Source organism: Rhinolophus sinicus, linkage group LG02 (genome assembly GCF_036562045.2).
Source record: "Rhinolophus sinicus isolate RSC01 linkage group LG02, ASM3656204v1, whole genome shotgun sequence".
Lineage (NCBI taxonomy): Eukaryota > Metazoa > Chordata > Mammalia > Chiroptera > Rhinolophidae > Rhinolophus > Rhinolophus sinicus.
Genome location: NC_133752.1, coordinates 29,570,720 through 29,577,474, shown reverse-complemented (window position 1 = coordinate 29,577,474; position 6,755 = coordinate 29,570,720).

Genomic DNA, 6,755 nt, shown 5'->3' with positions numbered 1-6,755 from the left:
TAGTACTGCACAGATTACAAAACATTCACGTGATTTATTTGGTTCAGTCCGGAAAACAACAGAAGGATGAGCAGGAGCATGAGTGTTATCATCCCATTTAATGTGCTGGCAAAGTGAGGTTGTCTCTGTTCCACAATTACACACCTACCTGGTGGTGAACTTGGAATTCATCCCTAGGCTTCTTGAATTCCTTTACGATGATCTTGGCACACTGATCAAATTTGAAGTTAAATAGGTGGACAGAGGAAACTCTAACTATAACATTAAATCACAAATTATTATTATTTCTTTTTTATCCCATTTGTTTATTCAAATATTCTGGTATTATTTTTTTTTAAATTTTATTAGTTACAAATTATTTTAAGAAATGGAGATCATCTGGTTTAACCCCCGTAGATAAGAGCAGAGAGGCACAAGAAAGGTAAAGTCTTATTCAAGGTCACGCAACTACTTAGCCATAGAACTTCTTTCTGTGTTTTGAAAGGCAGCAGAGAAAGCCTAGTTTACCTATAACAACACACTTGATAAATGTTTGCAAATGACCTTTCTCTTGAATAAAGTTGTTAGTTTACATTAACGCACTGCAGGAGTAGAATTATATTGTCTAAGATAGGTTGAGAAATGGACTCCTGTGATGAACAGTGTGTTAAGAATTCTAGGTGTTATAAATGACGGGCAGAAGTCACTTAAGAAATTGAATGAAATCCCAATCATGTAATCTTGGTTTAGTTCCATACCTACAAGATATTGCCAAATGTACATCTACTTCAAACTACCTAGACCTAAATGAAGTCACAGCTAGTCACGCTCCCTCCACAAACCTCCAACAGTCCCTTGTTATATGCAGTGCTTTATAATACTTGTATGTTGTTTATATAATGCTGGACTAAGAGTCTTGAGTTCTAGACATGAAACTATCTGGGCTTCTTGACCTTTTGGAGGCCTAATTTCCTTGTATTTAAAACACACACACACACACACACACACACACACACAAAGGATCTCTCTCTGACTCAAAGTATTATAAGTAAGGCTTAAAAGAGATCATGATTGTGGAATATGTGTCAGGATTATTTATGTCTCAATGCTCTTGCCTTCTTGGTCCTTTTGGGTTTTTTTCACCTGACCTCTCAGTAGAGTTGACCACTCCTTTCTTCTTGATACATTTTCTCTTTTGAATTCTTGAGTCCTCCACTCTTCCTGATTTTTCTCTTCTCTCACGCAACATCTAAATGTTGGTATCTCTCAAAGTCAGGGCCTGGGCCCTTTCTTTTCTCTGTCCTCTTTCCTAAGGTGATCCAAAATGATTCCCTTGGATTTGGAACCCATCGAGGTGCCAGATTTACATTGCCACCCAGATCTTTCTTCTCAGTTCCAGACTCTCCTATCCACTTCCTTTCTTGACATCTCCACTTAGAAGTCTTATAAACACCTCAGACTGCGTGAATCCAAAATGAAAGCTTTGGTCCCCACCCTCCAAACTATTGCCTCCAATGAGCTCCCATCACCAGGGCATTTATTCACTCACTTAAAATATACCTAATGCTCACTGTATGACACTGAATGTTTCAGTTGCTGGAGAAAAACAGTGAACTATAATGAAAGACCTGCCCTCTATGGCTCCCATTCCAGATCTGCACTTTCCAGTACATAGCCACTAGCCAGAGGTATGATTAAGGACTTGAAATGTGGCTAGTCTCAACTGAGACGTTCTAACAGTGAAAAACACACACCATATTTTGAAGACTTAGTACAAAAAAATGTAAAAATATCTCTTATTTATTTTTTATATTATTTGTTGAAATATTTTGGATATATTGGGTTAACTAAAATATATCGGTAAAATTAATTTCACCTCGTTTTAATGTGGCTACTAGCAAGTTTAAAATTACATATGTGGCTGGCATTCATTTTCTATTGGACAGCATTATTGTAGATGGACAGAATAAATAAATAAAGAACTAAATTAACAAGATAATGACTTCAGTTGCTTTAACTGTGGTAAGTGCCTTGAAGGAAATAAACTGAGGGAAATGATCCTAAACCAGAAACCTGAGTCCTGGATTATTCCTTTCTTTTTCTCAACTCTATTCCCGTGTCAAATTATTTTTGAGCCCTGTGGACTCTACTTCAAAACACATCTTAAATCTAACCGGTGCTACCCTATCTACTACCACCCTACGTAAGCCTTCTGCATCTCGCCCAAGGCCTACCCAAAAGCACTCTGTAACTCATTTCCTTGCCTCCCCTTTCCACCCTATGCAGCATCATCAAGTCCTGTCCTTCCATAAAACCCATCAATTCTTCCAGCTTTCTTCTCCGCTTATTCTGGGTCCCTCCCCCCCAACCCAACCTACACACACACACACACACACACACACACACACACACACACCACACACACACACACACACACACACACACTGCTCTCCCTTGTCCTGAGTCATTTCAAGGACTTTGCATTTGCTTCAGTTTCAGTTTAAATGTCCCCAACAGCCTTGGAGAGGTCATTCTTAACAACTGTGTCTCAGTAGTTCTCAATTAATTAAAAAAAATAAAACAAAAACTAATCCTTACTCTGTTCCTCTGTCTTAATCCCCTCTTTGTTTGATCTTTATCTGTCTTGTTCATCGGTGTACCCAGCACCAGCACAGCTCTTGCATATGGTAGACTGATAAATATTTGTTGACTGACTGACTGACTGACTGACTGAAAGAGGAAACACATTTAAAGACTTAATACCTTGCTTTGAAGATGAAAGTTCTTAGGAGCCATATAGCCCTTGAAATTGTTCCTTCTACTTGTATGATGACTGCCAACTTACATTTTTACCATTTCTTTTAGAGAGATTTGACTCATTATCTTTTACGAAAAAGCAAGTTACTGTTGCATGAAAGATCATTTTCCCATTGTTTCCACTTTTGCAATGTGGAATATACAATATTAATCAAGGACGGTCTTTAAATAAAGAACAGACATGCAATAGCACCAAAATAATGATGGATAAAAGTCAATAGGTAACCCTATACGATGCTTTGTCAAAAAAACAAATTCCAAGGTATTTTTTGGTATATTTTTCTCACATATTCTCCATCATATGACTACTTGGTAGGAGTGGTCGCTGGAGTGCCTTTTCTCCCCAGAAGTTGACGTTCGCTCAGTTTTCATTTTGGTCCTGACCCTATTGATTGGCTCACCCTATCGAGTTTGTTCTGACCTGAAGGTCACAGATTTCTCAACTATCTAGGCTTGGGCAAACAAACCGTACTTGTACATGACTGAAATGAGAAGGCACAGCCCACATGAGCTTGGGACAATAAGAATTCCACTTAATAGTCCAATGAGAAGAGTCTGAATGGCAGGTTTTAATTTTCTTGTCAGCAAGAAAGGTGAGTGAACTGTAAGTCCCAAACAACAGAGATTCTCCAGCTTATTATACAATACTCAAGATGGAATGGGAGAAATTTGACTAGTTCCTTACTATTTCCTGTTACCCTGTCTTGCCCTGAGCTACCCTACCTCTCATGAGGACTTGCCTTTTCTGAAAACCATACAACATCTGGGACAAATGTTGCGTGTGATGCTTTGCTGACATGACACATGATATCCAGAGTCTCCTTTGCCCTGACACACCTTGCATGAGAGTGCAGGTCACATGTCTTAACTTCCCCCAGGAGTCCACGCTCACTGATGTCAGCATGTGTGTATAACTGTGCACACAGCTCCTATTAGGTTGGTGCAAAAGTAATTGCGGTTTTTGCAATTGTTTTTAACCTTTTAACGGCAATTACTTTTGCACCAACCTAATACCGTGTTTCCCTGAAAATAAGACCTAGCCAGACAATCAGCGCTAATGCATCTTTTGGGGCAAAAATTAATATAAGACCCCGTATTATAGTAAATTATAGTAAAATAAGACCAGGCAAGCTATGATGTGATATATAAGACTGGGTATAATATAATATAATATAATACCCGGTCTTATATTAAGTTTTGCTACAAAAGACACATTAGAGCTAATTGTCTGGCTAGGTCTTATTTTCGGGGAAACAGGGTAGTTCACATCAGGAGGAGACTGACAGGCCCATCCTTGGAAGTTCAAAACCACTTTAAATGAGCCATTAGACCACACACGGTATGTAGGTATGTGTCCCTGCTGTATACCGATGGCACATTAGGATCATACACACCTATTCCTGTTCTCCCTCCATCCTGAAATTTCCCCCAAAATAAGTCCATAAGAGTCTTCCAGACTTGTGTTTGAGTGTGGTGGGGGTGGGGGTGAGGGACTGGTTGGGGAAAGGGGTGTGGTGGTGGAGTAAAGCTATATTTTAAATACCCTAGGCTCATCTCAGTTCTTACTGGAACCTGTAGCTATCCTGAGTGCCACATAAAAACTCAAGAAGCTGACTACTGATACTTGTGCTTTGTAATGAGCTTATTTCTATTGTTAGCGGTCCAGAATGTGCCACTGTGGCATAAAAATTATTTTGAGCTGTAGGCATTTGAGAATGAACAGATACAGGAGGAGTATTTTTTTCCCCCCGAACTTCTCATATTTGCCTAAAAGCAGAGCCTCCCAAAAGAACTCAGCTGTCATAAATCCTCCCCTCAGTGTTTCACAACCAGGGAAGACTGACTTTTATCGCCTGGATAGAAGACCACTTGAACAGACACTGTCACAAAACTATCATATCTGCCATCTATTCTCCTAAGGGCTCATTTATCTTCCCTAAAAGTATTTTGTTTTCTCATACATGCCGTTTCTTCCCGCCACTAGTAAGATACCTTAAAAAACAAAATTCAACTGAGTAAATTTGAAGATCTAATTGACTTTATTAAGCAATTCACGAATGGGGCAGCATGCCATCTAGCAAATAGAAGGGTACTCCCAGGAGTTACTGGAAGATTTTTATAGGAAGAGGGGTGGGGCAAGGGAGCTATTAACAAAAAAAAAAAAAAAAAAAAGAAAGAAAGAATTATTTTTAGACCAGGACATCTTGTTTTGGGGGGAAGAGAACTGCAAGGGTTTTAATTATACAGACTGCCTCTTCTTTCTAGTGGGGAGGGCAATGGAGAGAGCCCATGTGACAGATTATCTTACTGGTGTTTGACCAGAAAACTTCCAGACTGGTTCATTAAGATTACATTTCTGAGAGAGGTTGAAACTGCAATTAGGTCAGGTACCGAATCCAGGTTTACTATCATGGGCTTTAGCACAAGTGATGGCATTTTGGTCCTGTGCTTTTCTCTTTAAGAGATGGTATATGAGCTCCAAATTCTAAATACCCTTTTGAGTTGCAATTTTCTGAGTGCTTCACGATAAGTGAATAAAATTTTGTCTTTTCTCCCGTCAATCTGTCTTTTGTCAGCTTAATTTGCAGGCCTCCTAGTACAGAACCTAAGTGTGGAGAGAGGAAAATTTTTTCCTCCTAGGCAGTGTCAACTTTCTAGAAGTAAAACCCCCAATACCTCAGAATGTGATTGTATTTAGAAACAGGGCCTTTAAAAAGGTAAAATAAGGTAATTAGAGTGGACCCTAATCCAATATGACAGGGGGAGATTAGGACATGATGTGCACAGAGGCAAGACAAGGTGAGGACACAGTGAGAAGACAGCCATCTAAAGAAACCACCCCTCTGATCTCAGACTGCTGGCCTCCAGAATAGTGACACAATAAATTCCTGTTGTCTTAGCCATCAGTTGTGGTACTTTGTTATGGCAGCCCTAGCAAAATAATATACCATTATTATTTCCTTTTCCAGATGAGAAAACTAAAGAACAAGATTAAGGAGCTTCTCCAGTTAATAAGTAAAAGAACCAGGGTTTGAACAGTGGGAGTCCGATTCTCAGATTTGGTCTCTTAGCCACTGTGCTATGCTGTCTCTCTACGGATAAACTGACAGAGAGGATAACTGGATGGATAGACTGCCAAGAACTTCCTTCCTACTGCAACTGGATAATATGCAACAAGGCCAATACTGAAAAGAATTTTCCAAGGACATACTCCATGTAAAGTCTTGATATTTTCTTCTGGAGAAATTGACAGAGGTTGGAGGCAAATAACAGTCTCCAGGTGAACAACTGATGGGCTGGAGAGGTGTCCCTGAGCTTTGCAGGAATTTTATGGAACGCAGAAGTAGCCTGACGCTCCACTCCCCTGCCCTCCGTTCCAGCTGTTCCTGTCAGTGTTTGCAGTCATGGAGTGCCTGTTTCTTGTCTCCCTTGACAGCCATACATCTATTAATGTTCCAGAAAACTCATATTTCAAGAAATATACTTTTAAAAAACACCAATTCAGATAATTTGAATGTCGGACATGTTATAGCTGAAGTACTTTTAGTTCTACGTGAACTTTTAGTACTTTCTAAGTATGTTTAGTTCTATGTGAACTAAAAACTCTCATCTGCACCCTCCACTGGTTGGGGCATGAAAAGCACGATCTCTAGAAGAACTGATTTATTTCACAGGGACAGGAAGGCATATTTTCCAGTGTACTCTGCGGGTAGCACTGGGCAAACTTGCCTAATGAGAAGAATTACCGGGAATGCTTCCTTAAAGTACAGATTCCCAAGCCTCACCCCAGGACCGTGGAATCTCTAGATTGGGAGCTCCCCTCGGAACCCGTATTTTAGCAAACTTCATAGATTTCCATCATCCGGCAAGTTTGAGAAACATTTTAATAGAAGATAGGCTAGAGCCACCATGCCATTTCAACACATCTCTGGTATTCCTCTTCTAAGATATCAGCATCT